At 41.3% G+C, this 20,719-nt stretch overlaps 1 protein-coding gene across 3 annotated transcripts in view; it reads left to right on the top strand.

Annotated features, from left to right (window-relative positions):
- ASTN2 (astrotactin 2) overlaps positions 1-20,719 on the top strand; it is a 904,520-nt gene that overhangs the window by 287,985 nt on the left and 595,816 nt on the right. The gene's annotated exons all lie outside the window — the stretch shown is intronic.

Genomic DNA, 20,719 nt, shown 5'->3' with positions numbered 1-20,719 from the left:
GGAAGTTCTCTGCTATAATTTGCTCCAATATACCTTCTGCCCCTCTCTCTCTCTCTCTTCTTCTTCTGGGATCCCAATTATTCTAATGTTGTTTCGTCTTATCATATCACTTAACTCTCGAATTCTGTCCTCGTGATCCTGTAGTTGTTTCTCTCTCTTTTTCTCAGCCTCTTTATTTTCCATCATTTGGTCTTCTATATCGCTGATTCTCTCTTCTGCCTCATTTATCCTAGCATTTAGTGCCCCCATTTTTGATTGCACTTCATCAATAGCCTTTTTGATTTCGATTTGGTTAGATTTTAGTTCTTTTATTTCTCCAGAAAGGGTTTCTCTAATAACTTCCACGCTTTTTTCAAGCCCAGCTAGTATTTTTAAAATCATGATTCTGAACTCTAGGTCCGACATCATACTAATGTCCGTATTGAGTAGATCCCTGGCTGACGGTACTACCTCTTGTTCTTTTTGCTGAGGTGATTTCTTTCGTCTTGTCATTTTGTCCAGAGGAGAATAGATGAATGAGAGAACAAAATGCTAACAGGTTTACAACGTCCCCAGCAAATATACTGTATACAAATCAGAAAAGACCTGACACCAGGGGAAAAGAAAGGGAAAGAAAGAAAAAAGAAAGAGAAAAAGAAAAAAAAAAGAAAAAAAAAGATAAAAACAAAAACAAAACAATACAATAAAGGCAGAATATGATCAAATATGATCAGGCTAGTGCATAGATCAGTGCCACACACTAGGTTTTGGGCGTATTTTGGTCTGTTAGAAAAAAGTGCCTCCTAAAATTTTAAAGGAAGAAAGACATATATGTACAAAATAAGGGTTGATACAATGAAGGGATGGAAGATGACTGTAAAGATGAAAATTATAAAAGATTTTATAAAAGGACTTGATAAGTTGTTTGAAAAAAGAAAGAAGATTTAAGAAAAAAAAAAAAGGAAAAAGGGAGAGAATGTGATCAGGCAGGAGACTAGAACAAAGCCATACACTAGTGATTTAGGGTATATTTTGATCTGTTAGAAGAAACTGTACCTCAAAATTTTAAAGAGAGAAGAACTTATATATATATGCCAAAAATAAGGGTAACTACTATGAAGGGATAAAATATGACTCTAAAAATGAAAAATAAAAAATGTTTTTTTTTTTTTTTAAAGGGATTTATAAGATGTTGGTTGAAAAAGGGAAAAAGAAAAATAAAAAAAAAACAGTCAACAAAAATTAACTTTGATGAAATAATGAATCATGGTTAAAAAAAAAAAAAAAAGCCATGAATCTATGTGCAGTATTCCCCTAGCGCTGGAGTTCTCCTATTCTCCTTGATCGATCAACTTGGTCTTGGCTTGCTGGCTGTTTGTGCTGATCTTCTGGGGGAGGGGCCTGTTGCTGTGGTTTCCAAATGTCTTTGCCGGAGGCGGAATTGCCCCGCCCTTGTCGGTCCGGGCTAAGGAAGCTGCTCTGGTTTGCTCTCAGGAGTTTTTGTTCCCTGCAAGCTCTCGGTACAGCTTTGGAGGCCCAGGGCAGAAACGGTGGCCTCCCAATCTCCACTTGGAGGAGCTGAGAACTCGGGGCCCCGCTCCTCAGTGTGCCCCCAGAGAAAAGCAGTCACTTCCGTGTCCCTGGTCTCCGGCCGCACTCCGTGCTCACCCGGCCTGTGACCGAGCGTTGCTATCTCTGGCACCTGACCCCGCGCGGAGTCTCCAAACCCAGCAGATCCCTGCAGTGCGTTCCCGCACCGCTCCTCCCCGGGAAGGAAGGGGAGTCTCCCCGGATCTGCTGCTTGTTGGGTCCCTGCTGGGGGAGCCGTGCCCCGACTGGGCCGCAGATCACAGTTTATGGCAACCCTGAGCTGAGAGCCCGCGACTCTGCTCCGTCTCTGCAGCCGGCTTCCCTGCTCTGATACCTGGGAGCTCTGGCGCACTCAGGCACCCCCAGTCTCTCTGTGACCCCAAGGGTCCTGAGACCACACTGTCCCGGGAGGATTCCACCCCCCGCTTAGCCACTGCAGCGACTTCCCTCCGCCGAGCCAACTTCTAAAAGGTCCGATTTTGTGCTCCGCGGTTCTATCACTTGCCAGAAGCGGCCGGCGGAGGCCCCTCCCCCGCTGTCTATCCTCCCGAATATCGCCTCGGATTCACTTCTCCGCAAGCCCTACCTTCCAGTAAGTGGTCGCTTCTCTGTTCATAGAGTTGTTGCTACTCTCCTGTTCGATCTCCTGTTGAGTTCGTAGGTGTTCAGAATGGTTTGATCCCTATTCAGCTGAATTCCTGAGACCAGACGAAATCCAGGTCTCCTACTCCTCCGCCATCTTGCTCCGCCCCATACAGTATGTATTCTTTGTGTTTGGATCTTTCACTCAGTGATCTTGAGATTCATCCATACTATTGCATATATCAGGGGTTCCTTTTTAATGCTGAATAGTATTCCATTATATGGATATGCCTTATCTATTCACTTGTTGAATGGACATTTGAATTGATCTGTGTTTTGTGACTGTGAATAAAGCTGCTATGGACATTCATGCACGGGTCTTTGTGTGGACATGTGATTTTATTCCTCTTTATCAATAACTAGGAATGGAATATATGGGTCATATGGTTGTTGTAGGTTTAAGTTTTTGAGAAAGTTGTTTTTTCTTTTTTTAAAAAAGATTTTATTTATTTGTTTATTTGAGAGAGAGAGAGAGCATGAGCAGGGAGAGAGGCAGAGGGAGAGAGAGAGAGAATCTCAAGCATACTCCAACCTGAGTGCAGATCAACCAGGGGCTTGATCTCAGGACCCTGAGATCAAAACCTAAGCCAAAATCAAGAGTCAGATGCTTAACCAAATGAGCCACCCGGGCACCCCATAGTTTTGTTTTATTTTGTTTTCAAAGTAGGTGCATGATATACATTCTTTTTATTTTTTATTTTTTTATTATGTTATGTTGATCACCATACATTATATCATTACTTTTTGATGTAGTGTTCCATGATTCATTGTTTGCATATAACACCCAGTGCTCCACGCAGAACGTGCCCTCTTTAATACCCATCACTAGGCTAACCTATCCCCCACCCCCCTCCCCTCTAGAACCCTCAGAAGAAGATAGCAGGAAGGGAAAAATGAAGGAGGGAATGGGAAGGGGAGACGAACCATGAGAGACGATGGACTCTGATATACATTCTTTTTTTAAAAAGAATTTATTTACTTATTTGAGAGAGAGATAGAATATGCACATACAAGTGCATATTGGGCAGAGGGAGAGGAAGAGAGAGAATCTCAAGAAGACTGCAGAGTGGAGCCAGAAGTGGGGCTTGATCCCAGGACCCTGAGATCATGACCTGAGCTAAAGTCAAGAGTCAGATGTTTAACCCACTGAGCCACACAGGCGCCCCAAATTTTTTTTTCTTTTTTCCAAAGTAGGTGCATGACATACATTCTCATTAGCAGTGTATGAGAGTTTTACCTGCTCAACAAGCTTCAACCTTGTTGAAATTGGTAAGGCTGATCTTTGTTCTTTTAAATTTGCCCACTCTTAAGAAAAAAATACCCATTCGGGCGCCTGGGTGGCTCAATTGGTTAAGCGACTGCCTTTGGCTCAGGTCATGATCCTGGAGTCCCGGGATCGAGTCCCGCATCGGGCTCCCTGCTCAGTGGGGGGTCTGTTTCTCCCTCTGACCTTCTTCCTTCTCATGCTCTCTCTCTACCATTCTCTCTCTCTCTCTCTCAATAAATAAATAAAAATCTTAAAAAAAATAAAAAAGAAAAAATACCCATTCAATGATCACATAGTGGTATCTCATTGTGGCTTAATTTGTATTTCCCTGATGACTAAAGAGGTTGAGCATCTTTTTATGTGCTTATTGCTTTTCTTTGTCTATTTGTTAAAGTATTTCTTCAAATAATTTGCAAATTTTAACCAAGGTTTTTGTCTTCTTATAAAATTATGAGGAGTCTTCATACCTTCTCAACACAAGTGATTTGTCAGATATATGTGCCATATGCCCACCTTACCCTTGGTTTTGCTTTGTGTGGTTTCTATTTTTTTATTTATTTTTTAAAATTTTTTATTGTTATGTTAATCACCATACATTACATCATTAGTTTTTGATGTAGTGTTCCATGATTCATTGTCTGCATGTAACACCCAGTGCTCCATGCAGAATGTGCCCTCTTTAATACCCATCACCAGGCTAACCCATCCCCCCACCGCCTCCCCTCCAGAACCCTCAGTTTGTTTCTAGAGTCCATCATCTCTCATGGTTCATCTCCCCCTCCGATTTCCCCCCTTCATTCTTCCCCTCCTGCTATCTTCTTTTTTTTTAACATATAGTGTATTATTTGTTTCAGAAGTACAGATCTGTGATTCAACAGTCTTGCACAATTCACAGCGCTCACCATAGCACATACCCTCCCCAATGTCTGTCACCCAGCGACCCCATCCCTCCCACCCCCCACCACTCCAGCAACCCTCAGTTTGTTTCCTGAGATTAAGAATTCCTCATATCAGTGAGGTCATATGATACATGTCTTTCTCTGATTGACTTATTTCACTCAGCATAACACCCTCCAGTTCTATCCACATCATTGCAAATGGCAAGATCTCATTCCTTTTGATGGCTGCATAATATTCCATTGTATATATATATATATATATATATATATATATATATATATATATACCACTTCTTCTTTATCCATTCATCTGTCGATGGACATCTTGGCTCTTTCCACAGTTTGGCTATTGTGGACATTGCTGCTATAAACATCGGGGTGCATATACCCCTTTGGATCCCTACATTTGTATCTTTGGGGTAAATACCCAGTAGTGCAATTGCTGGGTCCTACGGTAGCTCTATTTTCAACTTTTTGAGGAACCTCCATACTGTTTTTCTGAGTGGCTGCACCAGCTTGCATTCCCACCAACAGTGTAGGAGGGTTCCCCTTTCTCCGCATCCCCGCCAACATCTCTCGTTTCCTGATTTGTTAATTTTAGCCATTCTGACTGGTGTGAGGTGATATCTCATTCTATTATCCATGATTAACTGCAGTCCCAGGCAGATGCTCCTCCTTCTGACACAATTTCCAGAGGTCTCAGGTAGCTTCATACTATGTCACAACACCTGTGTCATTCACCTGCCTGTCTCATCATGTAGGCATCTTATCATCTCAAATCATCATAAGAAGGGTGAGTATAGTACAGTAAGATTTTATGAGAGAGACCACATTCACATAACTTTTATTACTGCTCCATTTTATTATTAGTTATTATTAATCTCTTGCTGTGCCCAATTTATAAATAAAACTTTATCATAGGTATGTATGTATAAGAAAACACATCATATATATAGGATCCGGTACTCTGTGGTTTCAGGCATCCACTAGCCATCTTGGAACGTATTCCCTGTGGATGTGGAGAGAACTACTGTGTTACAGACATTTTCTCCCATTTAATAGTTTGCTTTTACTTTTGTTAGTGGTGTCTTTAGAAGAGTAAAAATTTTTGACCTTTATACAATTTCCGTGTGTGTATTGTTTTTCTTTTATAATTCATACATTTGTTTCTTAACCTAAGATCTTTGCCTATCCCAAAGTCACAAAGATTTTTCTCTTGGCAGGTTCTTAGTTTTACTATTTACCTTTAGTTCTGTGATCTGTTTTGAGGTAGTATGTGTATATGGCATGATCTAGGGCCCATGTTCCTTTCTTTTAGCATATGGCTGTCCACTTGTTCAGCACCATTTGCTGAAAAGTCTTTCCATTTGCTGAAAAAGCTTTCCATTTGTTGAAAAGGCTTTCCTTTGACCATTTGTTGAAAAGACTTTCCTTTGACAACTTTATCAAAAATCTGTTGTGTGTGATTCTGAACTGTTTCATTGATCTATATGCCTCTACTTTCACTAACAATACACTGTCTTGGTTACTATAGTTTTATTGCAAGTCTTGAAAGCAAGTAGTTTAAGCCCTCCCAATTTTGTTCTCTTTTAAAATTGCTTGGCAATTCTTGGTTATTTGCACTTCAGTATAAATTTTTAAATCACCTTGTCAATTTCTACCAAAAAAAACCAAACAAACAAAACCCCAAAACCCTGCTAGGATTATAAATAGGATTGCATTTAACCTGTAGATATATCTGGGGCGTAATGACATCTTAATGGTATTGAGTCTTGCACTCCACAAACATGGTGTATCTTTCCATTTATTTAGGTTTTCTTAAATTTCTCTTAGTTTTCTGCTGTTTTCATCAAAGAAATCTTGTACACCTCTTGTTAAACTTACTAAGTAGTTTCTTGCACTCTTGTAAATGGAATTGTTTTTTTGAAATTTCATTTTCCGTGTGTGCTGCCTGTATATAGACATGCAAATATCTTTCATATATTAATTAACCTTTTATCTTTCAACCATGCTAAAGTTATTTATTCTAATAGTTGTTTTGCAGATTCCTTGTGATTATTTTTCTAAACAATCATGTCATCTGCAAACATTTCCTTTCCAGTCTTTATGCCTTTTTCTTTTTCTTGCCATATAGAAATGGCTAGAGTAAGGCTGTTTCTATAAGTTTGATTTCGAGCAGTTTTACTGTCAGCATAGGCCTTCCCCCCATCCCAGTGTTTATCCCGTTCATCGTTTCCTGAGCTTTGTGAATTTGCTAGCTTAATGTCTTTCTTACACCAAATTTGGTAAATCTCAATCTTACTTTCTCTCTTCCTCCTTCCTTTTTTTTCCTTTCCTTTTTTCTTTTGTTTTCTCTTCTCTCTTTCTTTTTCTTTCTTTCTTTCTTTTCCTTCCTTCCTTCCTTCCTTCGTTCCTTCCTTCCTTCCTTCCTTCGTTCCTTCCTTCCTTCCTTCCTTCCTTCGTTCCTTCCTTCCTTCCTTCGTTCCTTCCTTCCTTCCTTCGTTCCTTCCTTCCTTCCTTCCTTCCTTCGTTCCTTCCTTCCTTCCTTCCTTCGTTCCTTCCTTCCTTCCTTCCTTCCTTCCTTCCTTCCTTCCTTCGTTCCTTCCTTCCTTCCTTCGTTCCTTCCTTCGTTCCTTCCTTCGTTCCTTCCTTCCTTCCTTCGTTCCTTCCTTCCTTCCTTCCTTCGTTCCTTCCTTCCTTCCTTCCTTCCTTCCTTCCTTCCTTCGTTCCTTCCTTCCTTCGTTCCTTCCTTCCTTCCTTCCTTCCTTCGTTCCTTCCTTCCTTCCTTCCTTCCTTCCTTCTCTCTTCTTGCTTTCTGCAACTCCACTTATCTGTATTTAGAACTTTTGATATTGTCCCATGGATCCCTTAGACACTGCTAAATATTTTTCAATATTTCTCCTCTGTTTTCTTCAGATTAGATAATTTTATTAATCTATCTGCAAGGCCAATGACTATTTCTTCTGTTATCTCTTTTAAGCCCACCCAGTGATGTTTTTTAACTTCATATAGTTATTTCATCTTTTAGTTCTAAAATCTTGATTTGCACCGTGTGTGTGTGATTCTTCTGCTGATGATCCTTGTATTTTTTATTTATGATAATCATCTTCTTCTTTACCGTAGGGAGCACAGTTATAATAGTTGTGTTAAAATCGTCGTCCATCTGAGTGTCTTGCATGTCGTGAGCAGGCAGTTCAATCCCAGTTGTTTCTTCTTTCCTTCACAGTGCTGCATATAATTCACTTATCTGTGTGTGGTTCAGAGGTCAGCCGGAGATGTGTGTAAGGCTTACACAGCAGATTATGTGACCCTCCCTGGGTATCTTCTTTTTGGGATTCCTCCTTCCCTTCCTGATGGCAGGGGTTGATCTGAACCCATCCACTGGGTCTTTAGTCCAGAAAGACTGCAGTTTTTCTTGCTGTTTCAGTTGCCCTGAGCCAGACTGAAATTATGACCTACACTCAGGATAGAGCTTGAAACCTGGGAAATTCAACTGTGCTGCCTGTTTTCTCCATGTTTCAACTCTTTTCCAAAACATACCTGCTTGTATTTACTTTCCAGAGCCCTCAGGTGTTTTTTGTTTTTGACTGTTTTGCATTTTGTCTAAAATTTATTGTTATCTGGAGGAGAGTAGGCCTGTTAATCTCTTACGCCTCCAGGCCATAAGCAGAAACTCGGCTATATTTAATAGTAATCATTTTGTAAATACAGACTTTATGATTTTTACCCCCATTCTTAAAATTAGTATTGGATACAAGTATTTTCTATATATCTCATTACCATCATGGCCCATTTAATGTTCCAGCATAATTAACCATTCCCTTCAAGTTGGGCATTAAGGTTATTTTCCACTTCCCTGTATTTATAAATAACATTGCAATGAGTGTAATGCTGCGTAAAGCCTTTCCTATATTTAGGGTGGTCTCCTTAGGGTGAATTCCCAGAAGTGGGTCAAAAAGGATGAATATTTTTTAAGGCTCTTTTTTATATTGCCAAATTGCTTCCCAAAAGGGCCATACAAATTTGCACTGCTTGCAACAATTTAGGAAAATGATTATTTTGTAAAACCTTTGCCAGTACTGGATATCATTAAACCAAGAAATAACACTTATATTTCAAAAGGTGAAAAATTATAACCAAGGATTTATGAACACCTATACGTAATATTTTAATGTCAGAGAATCGATTTTTTTCTGGTTCTATGACCAGAGACTCTAAAATGAAATAGAGGTATTACAGAGAGGAAGACTCTGAAAAATGAAATTCTGTGCAAATAATCACAGAGAATTACAATGAAGGAGGAATTTGGGAAGCATAGAGAGAGAAAATATATTTGCACAAGAAACTCAAAGATGAAAAACAGGCCAAAAATGCATAAAAGTTTGGCCTAAACTTATGAAAATACTTCCAGAAAGCCTGAGCCTTCGAGTTTGTCAGTTCATTGTGGGAAATTTTGAGAAAAAACAAAAAACGAAAAACAGAAACAAAAAAGAAAATAAAACAGGCTTTTAAAATTGCCTTTGGAACAATAAGGACAAGAAAATGATTACCACATTGCATGAAACAACTGAAACCTTATTACCAGATGAAAGTATAAAACTAAATTCATTCTGAGTCTATCAGACTGTCACTTATATCAAGAAAAAAAATCTGAAAACTAGAAAAGGGAGAATAAAGATATTTCATAAGAAAGGCAGCTCTAACATACAGAGGAAGTACTAAGTATTTGCTTTGAAGTGTCTGCCTCAATTTCAGTCCCTAGACTCAAGCAAATTACTTTTCCAGGGCTAAAGTGATTTGATTATATGTGTTTAGAACACAGGGTTAGTTATATTCTTAGAGGAATCAAGGGTAAGTAGAGAGGCTTCCATAATTTGAAGGACAAATCGTATCCTCCTTTCAAATAGGTGGTGAAGCACTTTTGAAACTTGATTTTGATTCTCAAGAACGACAAGGTCAGTTGGTCAGATTCACACAGTGAGCATGCGTGAAGGGGAGTTGGAAGCTCTCAGAGCCATCATGGGTTCACTAAGAATAAATCGTGGCAAGCGAACTGCATTTCTACTTTGGATAGGTGTGTGGTGCAGGTGGATCAGGCAGATACCATAGACACAGGATATCTGAATGTCAGCAAGCTATTTGTCAAAGCTTCTCATAGGTGTATTGATTTTTATATGTGTTTATCTGAATAGCCAATCATCCCAATTAAGTACAAGTTCTGTGATGGCAGAGAATATTTCTGTTTTACTCCCCAGTGCATATCCACTTTCTGGCAAGTTATAAGCTCTCAACAGATATTTATTGAATGAATGATATTTTGTTGTGGTTGTTTCCAAAGGAGGAAATTGCAGAGCGTTTGATAGTATAGTCAGATTATTCAATTTTACTCAATTACATGGTCCCAAAGAGCTTTCATTAAGGGACCAATGTCAATCTAAAGCGAGTTCTCTAACTATAAGCATACATATCGGGTTCTATTCTTCATCTAGGGCTCTTCAACACCAGTCTCCTTGCCTTACATCCGGGAAGATTTGCCATAGGGTATCAGGAATAGCAAGAACCACAGTTAGACTTCCCACCTCATCCTTCTTCCCTCCTGGCTATGTGGTCTTTCCCAAGACAAATGATCCTGGCAAACATCAATTTCTTAATATTTAAAACAAAGATATCAGCATCAATTTGTACTCTATGTTTGATATGTTGCAGACATTCAGTCACTATTCATTCCTTTTTCTCATCTCCTGCTCCCTTTCATATTTACGCAGTTCAGAGAGGGCATCTAGTCAGGGAATAGTGAAAACACAAAATCACAGAACTAAGACCAAAAAATGTATCGAGATGCTAGGAAGGGCCAAAATATACAGACACAATTTGGTAGTATAAACGTTCTTTGCTTTGGTTTAGAAAAAATCAATTCTACAAATACATGACGGGAAGGACCAGATTCATTTGCAGTGCCTGGGAACAAAGGACGGAGAGCATAGTGGATACAAGTCAGCTGCCAGTAAAGTGGGAGCAGTCCTGGGCTGCATCATCATAAGACTCGGGGTCAGAGAAACGGAGGCAGTAGTCCACTTCTGCTCTGTGTGGGTCAGATCATGCCTGGATTATCCTGCCTAGGTCTGGACATCACAGATCAAAAAGGACTTGAGCACACCGGAGCATGTTGAAGAGAGTATGACAAAATGAATTTGAAATATGGGATGCGTATCAAAAACACTAAGATTGGAAAACTGTGATGTAACACCCAGTACTATAGAGGAAGGTAGTGAAATAATCACTCCTGTATGTTGCTGATCAGGATGGAATTGGTCTAACTTTCCTGGAGGACATCTTGACGATATGGACCAAAACTTTAAATATGTTAATACCCTTTGCCCCAGCGATTTATCTTTTTACTCTCTAGAAAATTCTACACGTGGATGCACAGGGATGTGTAGAAAGATTTATCTTTAGGAACATGTGGTGCGATATTATAGTGAAAAATTGGAAACAATATACAATTCAAACAATAGGGAATTGATGAGGTGCATGATGATACATTGGTACAATGGAATATATTGCAAACGTTAAGTGATACTGCAGTCAATACTTAATGACATGGGATAATGTATATGACATATTTTATGTAGCTTCATTTTAATTCCATAAACAATCTCAATTCATTTTCAAGAAAACAAGGAAAATAAGAAAGGTCAACAAAAAGAACAAAAACTCAGTGTTCAGAGAAACTCGCTATTAACACTTTGGTGGATCCTAGGTATAGATGTACGTACAGATGAAGATACTGGTATACACATACATTTAGATGTAGATTAGATGTGTGCATATACAGACATACATGATATATGTAATTTATATAATAGCAAAAGAGCTAAGCATATAGCTGGATCCCAACATGTATTTCTGACATAAATGAATGAATCAATTTAAGCTTAGACATTTTTAAACAAAACTCACAAGGTGTACTAAGACAGTAGAGTCTATTTGTGAAAAAATATGCATAAAATGCATAATTAAAATCTAGAAATAAGGGGAATCTGTTGGGAGGGAGAGTATTAACTGGATTATTTTTTTCTTTGTACCTTCTAACTTGTTTTTTCTAATTTTCTACAATATATAAGCATTGACGTCGTAATCCAAAAAAATCACAGTTTCTGTAAAGCATATGATATAAGGAATGGCTGAAGGTATTAGGAGGAATATTTAGCTTGGAGGGAAATATTATAAATGGGCACATGGGCGATATTCAGGCTGCTGAAGGTCCATCATATGGGGTTATGGAATAGCCTGAGCCTGTAATTCTAAAAGGATAGACAGAGTCTGGAGGGTGGAAATTGCAGGGAACTTGATTTTTGGCCAACCTCACAGTCCGGAATCTGCTCTATTACTCTGTTATACCTTCTGTTGCCCCTGTGTTCTTGTCTCTGCTCTGCTATTTATGAGCTGCGTGACCTTGAACAAGTCACTGTGGTGTCTCTGACCTTCAGTCTCCTCATATTGCAAATGAGGGTAATAATGCCTATCTCATCCAATTATTGTGAGGGCCAAAGGAGCTGCTTGCCATTGCTGGGAAGCCAGTAAAGGTGCTAAGCATTCTGTGATATTTGCTAGATGTTAATGTCTTTTCCAGGCATACAGCATGTTAATAATAGGACAGACTCCAGACCTGGGTCTCTGGACACCCAGTTCATCTTTCCATTGCCTAGGGCTGCCATATGGTGAGGGGTAGGAAGGAGTGTGGAAATTTTTGTAGCACTGGACAAGGGGAGTGCTCTGTTTACTTCATGCTGCACAATACACCATTCTAAACTTAGTGCCTTAAGACAACAACAACCCTATGCTCATGGAATTTAGGAGTCAGGAATTCATAAATGACAAAAGGAAGATAGAAGGATTGTCCCAGCTCCACAATGACTGGGACTCATCTGGGAATACTCCCAACATCTGTGGGTGACCCAGGTGTTTGGAAGGGTAGGTGGGGTGGGTATCATCTAGAAACTTCTTCTGTCCCAGCTCAGCTGAGACTGCTGGTGGCACACTTACATGTGGCCCCTCTGTGTGGCTAAGACCTTTCATGGTGCAGGGACAGGTATCTGAAGAGGGAGTAAGCATCTGAATGTCAGTGTTTCAAGAAAGCCAGGCAGAAGCTGCATGGCCTTTTATGACCCATTCCTAGAGGCTATGCAGAGTCACTTCCCCTGCAGCCTCTTTATTAAAAACTCATCCCTAAGGCAGTCCCAATTCAAGGTGAGGGAAAACAGTCTCCACCTTTGATAGGGGAGTGCCAGAAGTCACTTTGCGGAAGAGGGTGTGGGGTGGGAGATTTTGTGACTGCCATCCTCGCAAAGTGCAGCCTCCCGCAGGGAACAACAGAATGTTCCCTGAAGACAAAGCTTTACTTTCTTGAGGTACTGAGTTAAGCTTGATTGGAGAGCTTCTCTCCGGCATAGGTGTTTCTCTGGGCCAAAATGTGGGGACAAATTGAGATATCTCCATTCTTGGGCAGTGGGATGATTACCTCTGGGATGGCCATATTACACTCAAGTCCGAGTGAAAAATGAGCCTACGCTGCAGCAATAAGACCATTTATTTTTTTAAAAAAAACCATAACTTTTATTAAGTGTTTTTTAAAATTACCAAGCATTAGATGTTCATAGGAAGAAAATTCTAAAATGCAGATGAACAACAATAAGAAAAACATTTTAATACCCCAAATCTTAACTACTCAGAGAATAACCACTGAAGAACCTTGATTTCTTTCAATATATTTTTATGCATATGTATATGTATATGCAAACATTTATATACTTTACTGGGTATGTATTTTTAGAATAGAATAGGGTCATTTTACACTTACAGTTTTCCAATATGCTTCTTAAAATTTAGTTTATAATTCTAGATCATAAACATCACAGATTGACTTAGGTCTTTATTTTTTAAATTAATATATTTATTTTCTTCTATTTTTTATTACACACACAATGAAATTCACACTAAATATCAACAAATGTGTATAAATTTACACAAGTGGACTCTCTCTCTGCATTCTTTGCTGTATATTTTTTTGCTCAACAATATATCATGGAGAGGTCTGCACATCAGTAAATATAGATTTATGTCACTATATTTAATAGTCTCATGAGAGTCTATTTTAAGAGTATGCTATCATTTTTTTGTTTTTATTTATTTTTTAAGATTCTATTTATTTATTTGAGAGAAAGAATGAGAGAGAGAGAGCACATGCGGGGGAGGGTCAGAGGGAGAAGCAGACTCCCTGCCGAGCAGGGAACCCGATGTGGGACTCGATCCAGGAACTCCAGTATCGTGACCTGAGCCGAAGGCAGTTTCTTAACCAACTGAGCCACCCAGGCGCCCTTTTGTTTTGTTTTTAAATCAGTCCCCTAAAAATGGGCCTCTAGGTCATTTCCACTTTTTTCTGAAACAATTAACTATCATGTTTAATTATATTTTACCTGAAGATTTTTTTTAACCACTTTTAAAAATTCAATGTGAAACCCAAGGATCCTGCAGAATCCACTTTCCTGGGGGATCAGGTAAACCAGGATGTGAATCCTGGCCCTGCCATTCACTGGCTGTGTGACTGCAAGTAAGGAGCTCATTGTCTTCAGCCTCTGTCTGCACATTTGGAGGGATAGGGGTAGTCACCTCTGGGCAAAGTGCCTGGCCTATAGTGGTGCCCAGTGACAGGTAGCAATTATGGTCAGAGCCTCTCCAAGTGGTAGACACATATGAACATCTGTTCAGCCCTAAAGCTCAGAGCAGTCGTGAGTTGTGTGGTTTAGGGGGCATGGGAAGTTTTAGCCACTTTTGTCCTCTTCTGGAAATGGCACCATTTGTATTCCTCGGACGGTTGGGGGTCAGATGGGTTTTTGCATTCCCAAACTACATATTTCTCTATCTGGTGCAGTTCTGGGTAATCTAAAAATGCAATATCGCTGTCACCAGCTCGAGGAAGACACGGAGCCTGAATAATTTAACATGTCACCACCATCCATCATGATACCAAGAGCGCGGGAGATGGAGTGTGGAGGAGCAGGCCTCCCTGAGGCTGGCACAGCAGGTTTGTGGAAGGGCAGCATGGTCAGAGAAGATACCTTTGCAAAGAAGAGCAATGAGTTAATTCTCAGAGGGCCAGGAAAGACCATGCCTCCCTGATCCTGCTCTAGACTTTCCCATAACGTGACTTTCAATTTGTTCAGATGCCTTGATTTGCCCGAGAGCAAACCTAGCATCATGTCCTTTTTTTGCCATCAAATATCTCTCCCCTCTTGGGAAAGCCTCTAAATACCTCTGAATATCTTCACTTATTTATCAGGAAAATTGAAATGATTCTTACGTAGAGAGGGCTTAGCATCGTGCCTGGAATGTCTTAATTGCTTCCTCACCAGAAAGTAAGCTCCAGAAGTCAGGAAGGTTTCGTCTGCTGCATTCACTGTTGTATCCTCAGTGTCCAGAACAGTTGTTTGGCACAGAGTGGCACATGGTTGGTAATTGCTAGGTGAATGAATAAACGAATGAGGGAGTGTTGTGATTCCTTGGGGTGGCCCCTTGGGCCAGGATTCAGAATGCCTGAGCTCGGCCCCGGGCAGCATGGCTCTAATCAACCATGAACTATTTTAAAGTGCATAATTAATTGTCATTTCCCACACTCACAATCTTGTGCAACCATTCTAAGATATTTCCATCACCCCAAAAGGCAACCTTATATTCATGGGCAATCACTCCCTATTCCTCTCCTCCGTCTACCCAGCCCAGACAACCATTGCTTTTGGTCTCGATGGATTTACTAATTTTGGATGCTTTACATAAATAGAATCATGTAATATATGACCTTTTGTGTCTGGCTTCTTTCCCTTAGCAGAATGTCTGCCAGGTCCATCCATGTTGTAGCAGGTGTCAGTGTTCCTTTATGGCTGAGTAATATTCCCTCATGTGGATACACCACATTTTGTTTTTCCTGTCCTCTACAGCTTCTCTAACACCTGTTATTTTCTTATTCTTTTGATTATGGCCTGCCTGCTGAATGTGAAGTGGTATCTCATTGTGACTTAGGTTTGCATTTTCCTAAGGACCAAGGACTCCTCTTTTCATGAGAACAGAGGGTTTTTACATCAGACGAAAGTCATTCAAATTTGGGGGCTCCGCCATTTGTCATTTGTGTGATCTCTGATAAGCAACATTGAGAATCTGCAGGTCGGCTTGCCCTGCGGACCCCTTGTGAAGTGTAGATGGGCGATTGCATCTAAACTGCCCAGAGCACTTACCACACTAGAGAAGGTGCCTTGCCTGTCTTCTTCAGGCTGCATTCTAGACGGTTCAGGACCAGAGGAAACGGGGGCCCAAGGAACAAGGGCAAAGGAGCTGCTGATTCCGCTCCTCTCCTCTTCTCTTGCCGGTCTTGCGCCATTCTCACATTCTCTCAGCCCTAAATGGAAATACTTGAGTCATCCTGTATAATTAATGGCTGCACTTTACTTCACTAAATCACCAATTTCATATTAAAATGCTAGCAGAGGGGGCTCTTTTCTATCTGTCTGAATCATCTCCAAGTCTGTGTGTAATTGGCCTGTGGCCCCTTCAGATTATATGGACACGCAGAGGCTATAGGACTTGGGTGGCTGCCACCTCCTTAGGATGTCACAGAAGGCAGAGAGTCACACCCACCCCCAGTGGCACTCCTTTTTCTTCTGTGAAACTCAAGCAAACATTGAATGAATGAGGCATGTGCCTTCACTCTCACTTCTTTGGTCTTTATGCTCGATACATACATTCTATCATTTTCCTCATAATGACCATGGGGGCTGAGGGTTATTGTCCCCCCTTTTAAAGATGAACTTGGAGAGTGTAGGTGCCTCACCCAAGCTCACACAGCTAGTAAGTGAGACCTCAGATTAGGACTCATGTCTGACCCCAGCATGTTGTGTCTTTCTACACAAGTGCATTATCTCTCGTGGCTCATGGATGACACCCATGTAGAAACCTACTGGACTCTAAGTGTCTGAGGACACAGACCAATCAATGGCTGTTGTCTTTTAGTGGAATCTGAGCTAACCCATTTTTCGTTCAATTCACATTAAAAAAAAATTTCAATACCTTAGTGGGGTCTGTGACTTATTCATCTCTCTCTCTGTGCCTAGATCCCAGCCCTTAATTATGCTCCATAGTATCTGTTGTCTGATGTCTCCAGAAGTGTGCTCTCTGCTGTGGTAGGCATTTGCTGCAACTAGTCTGTATTGAGGGGTGCTGTAAGCATAAAATATACACTGGATTTTGAAAACTTATGAAAAAATGTATAAAATATTTTAGTGATGATAATTTTATGTTAACTACATATTAAAACGACAGGATTTTTAATATGTTGGGTTAAATACAATATATTCTGAAAATTAATTTTACCTGTTTGTTTTTTCCCATTATTTTTTTTAAGATTTATTTATTTATTTGAGAGAGAGAGAGCATGAGTGCAAGCAGGGGGAGGGGGAGGGGCAGAGGGAGAGGGAAAGGGAGAGACTCTCAAGCAGACTCCCTGCTATCATCAGACAGAGCCTGATGCAGGGCTTGATCTCACAACCCTGAGATCATGGCCTGAGCCAAAATCAAGAGTTGGACGCTTAACCCACTGAGCCACCCAGGTGTCCCTGTTTTTTCCCTTTCTAATGTGGCTCCTAGGACATTTAAAATGACATATGCAGCTTGCATTATATTTCTGTTGGGCAGGTTGGTGTAGAAGCAACTTCTCTGAGCTTTAGCTTCCACTCTGGAAATGGTAGCTTGGTACCTACAGGAAGGAGGTGAGGTCAGAAGTGTGGGAGTGGAGAGGGACTGGAGAAGCCTTCATGGTAGTCAGGGGCATGATGTTCGTGCGCTTGGGCATGTGGAATGGTAGAGGCATCCCTAGCATCTAGCTAAGGCTGAATGGAGTTCCTACCAATAGTACAAGTGTAGAGTCCAAGGGAGGAGCTGTGAGAAGTGGAAAAGGCTCCCTGGCATTGGAAGTGGAGGGGGGCAAGTAACACACCTGCTAATCCTCGCAGGTGAAATCAAGCTTTTGCTGCTCTCCCTGGGTGCACACACACACACACACACGCATGCGTGTGCACACAGTGTCCCAGGCTGTTTTAGGCACAAGGCAGGCTTTGCAGGGAAGCAGACCTGATTCAGTCTCCACTCCCTCGCTTACTTGCTCACAGAAGCTCTCTGAGACATAGTTTATTCATCTGTAAGACAAGGTTCATAATGCCTTCCTTATAGGGATGGCTGTGGACATTCAGTGAGCTATCTGTGCATATTTTATTGTACACTGCTATAGAGACCAAAGGAAGAGACTGCAGCCATTGACTGGATATGAATTGTGGTTCTGGTACTGACAAGCTGTGTGACCCTGGGCAAATTACTTAATTTCCTTGTGCCTTCATTTCTTCGTCCATTAAAAAAGGGAATAAAAGTAGTAACCTCCTTCCTAGGGTTATTTAAGGATTAAACAAGTTGATTCATGTAAAGGGTTACAACAGTGCCCAGCAGAGACAGGGCTATGCAATGGTGAGCTTTTTTTTTTTTTTTTTTTTAATTGTATTAGAATTATCTGGTGACTTTCCCTCACCCCTGCTAGCCTGTCCCAAGAGGGAAAGGATCCTGTCTGAGTCCTGTCTGTCATGTTCACCATGGCAGGACCATAGTAGGTCATTTGTTTGGGAGAGGAAGGAAAATGGGGGCGGGGGAGGATTTGGTTGGAAAGTTTTAAATAAGAGGGGGTGGTGGAGCATTGAAGGGGATGTGGAGGTGTCTGAGGTAGACTTCTGACGGGGGCAGACCCCCTCCTTTTTTCTCTGCTTCCCAAAACATAGCAGGAAGGATGACAGGTGCTTTCTATACATAAAGTAACTATTTTATCCAACGCTTTCATTTTCCCCTTGGCCAAGAATTATGTGTAGATTAACAAAAACCGTCCCTTCCTCCCTCCCTTCTCCTTTCCACCCTCCCTTCCTCCCTCCCTCCCTCCTCCCCTCCCTCCCTCCCTTTCTCTCTTTCCTTTTTCTGTAACAGTAAAATATGTCAACGGCAGTTTAAAAAGCCCTCCTGACTTTTGGAGACCTTTGCTCTTCCCCTGCTTCCAGAGTGTCCATGGGGCTTCCGCCAACTCCATTTCAAAAGAGAGCCTTTAAACGAAGGGCTGCACCTCGTAGAATCTGGAGTCTCCAGCTGTCTCTAGGCCCTACCCTTAATTACTGGAGGTTGGGCATGTTTACACTAAGGGACAGGGACAGGCCAAGGACACATTCGTGGACAAAGATCAGACATTGTTGTCCGCTATACTCTCCCATCTAGTACAACATACCGTCTCAGGGAAGGGAGAAGGCAGATATTAATCATTCATTAATCAAATTAATGTTACAGAGCATTAATTTGAGAGGCAGTGTCAAAAGTGGTTAAAAGTTGAACTTGGCCATCAGTCACACATGGGTACCAAGTCCAACCTCACTCACTGTTACCAAATCACTTTTCTGAAACATGGTTGTTTCATCTATAAAATGGGCATCAGTATACCTCCCTCCAAGGGATACTATGAGTTTGGAATGGGAGCATGTATGTGAAGCTCATCACACAGTACTTGGTGCCCTGATGCTGAAAGGACAGTCGGCCTTCCCTAAGGTTCCCTCTTGAGTTATTTCCAGGAAAGTAATTTGCATCCTAGAAAGCTCAAATGTGGAGCTGGACAGACTAGCCCTGAATCCTAATTCTTGTACTCATGTACTCATCAGCTGTGTGACCTTGCCCATACTTGTCCTTGTATCTTTATCATCTAGGTTGTTAATTACACTTTTTGCTATGAGTATATCATGATGAAGATTGTAGGCAATAATGTATCAGCATCTTCTAGGCATATAGAAGATTGCTCAACATGTTGCTAGAATAAGTGAATGAAGGCACAATAACCATATTGCAGACAGAGTATCTGCATATGGGATTTCTGTATACTGGATGCCCTACCAGAGAAATGGCATAAGAAACTCTTCTTTGATTGAGCCATGTTTCCCTCTGATCTATGTTCTTCTATTCCTCGGGTAGAATTTTTGAATAGGTAATAGGTTTGTATGGTGCTTGATTCAAAAGATACAAAATATTTATAGGGAAAAGTGGTCTCCCTCTATCCCCTGCCTTCAGCCACTTCTTCATCCAGCACATCCACTTCTGCCAGGTCCTTGAGTCTCCTCCCAGACACAGGCTATCGATGTCCATGTTGGTGTCTGAAGATCTGTATCCAAACCAAACTAAAGGTTCTCTGCTTCCCTGCCCACCATGCACCCCCACCATGCTCTGAAGCTCTCTCCTCACTGTCTCCTCTCTAGGGCAAAGAATTTACCAGTGCTTTAATCCCTCTCTTCCCACATTCTGTGCTTTTTTGGTAACAATAAAATATATATAGAGAGAGAAAGGCATAGAGAAAATAAAAAATTATCTGTATTCCTCCCTGCAGAATTAGCTTATTCGTATTTTGGCATATTTCTTTCTGGTCTTTTATCTTGATTACTTTTGGAATCCACTGTTCATCATGTGGGAATGCATCACCCATCCGCCCCCACATTCCTGAGTGTGTCTCTGAAACACCCTTGCTCCTCCCTCCTCCTCTTCCCCATCCTCATTTCCCTCTGCCTCACCCAGACCCTCATGGCCTCTCACGAAGGGATCCCTGAGCCTCCCAGCTTTTGCTCTCCATGGCACCCACTCTGAGGCTTGGGTGCCACTGTCATGTCCTTCATGGCATGTGCGGCTAATGAACTCATCCTCTTGCTCTGGGACCTTCCGTAACACCCGAAACTCGCCGTCATTGTGGCACTCAGGAACTTCCACCGTGAGGCTCCAGTGATCCTTCCTGTCAGCTCTCCACTCACCGTGGCCCCCACTCGCCCACGCTCCCCATCCCCAGGGACGCTCACCTCCTGCCTTTCCCTGGAACTCTGTTCTCTGCCCCTGAAGCCTCATTCATCCTTCCAGCTCTGGCTGAAATCCCCCTTCCTCCATAAAACCTTCCCAGGTTCTCCGTGTTGGAATGGATTGCTCTCCCCCATATTCTCAGCATCTCATTGTGTGGGAAAACATAACCATGAATTAGGTTAAAGGCTCCTTAGGATCGCATTTGTCTCCTTGACTAGCTTGTGATCTGCTGGCTGGCAAGGACTGGGCTGTAACTATCTTTGTACCTCCAGTGTCTGGCTCTTGGTTTGGCATCAAAGAAGCACTTGCTTGAAATGTGTGTGAAATTAAGTTGCCCGAAATGTTTTCCTAGAGACAGGCTCATCTTACTAAGCAACAATATAGC

Source organism: Eumetopias jubatus, unplaced genomic scaffold, assembly GCF_037043125.1.
Source record: "Eumetopias jubatus isolate StellerSeaLion01/CBP00866 unplaced genomic scaffold, mEumJub1_p1.0 scaffold_15, whole genome shotgun sequence".
Lineage (NCBI taxonomy): Eukaryota > Metazoa > Chordata > Mammalia > Carnivora > Otariidae > Eumetopias > Eumetopias jubatus.
This window is presented reverse-complemented; position numbering and strand designations above follow the sequence as displayed.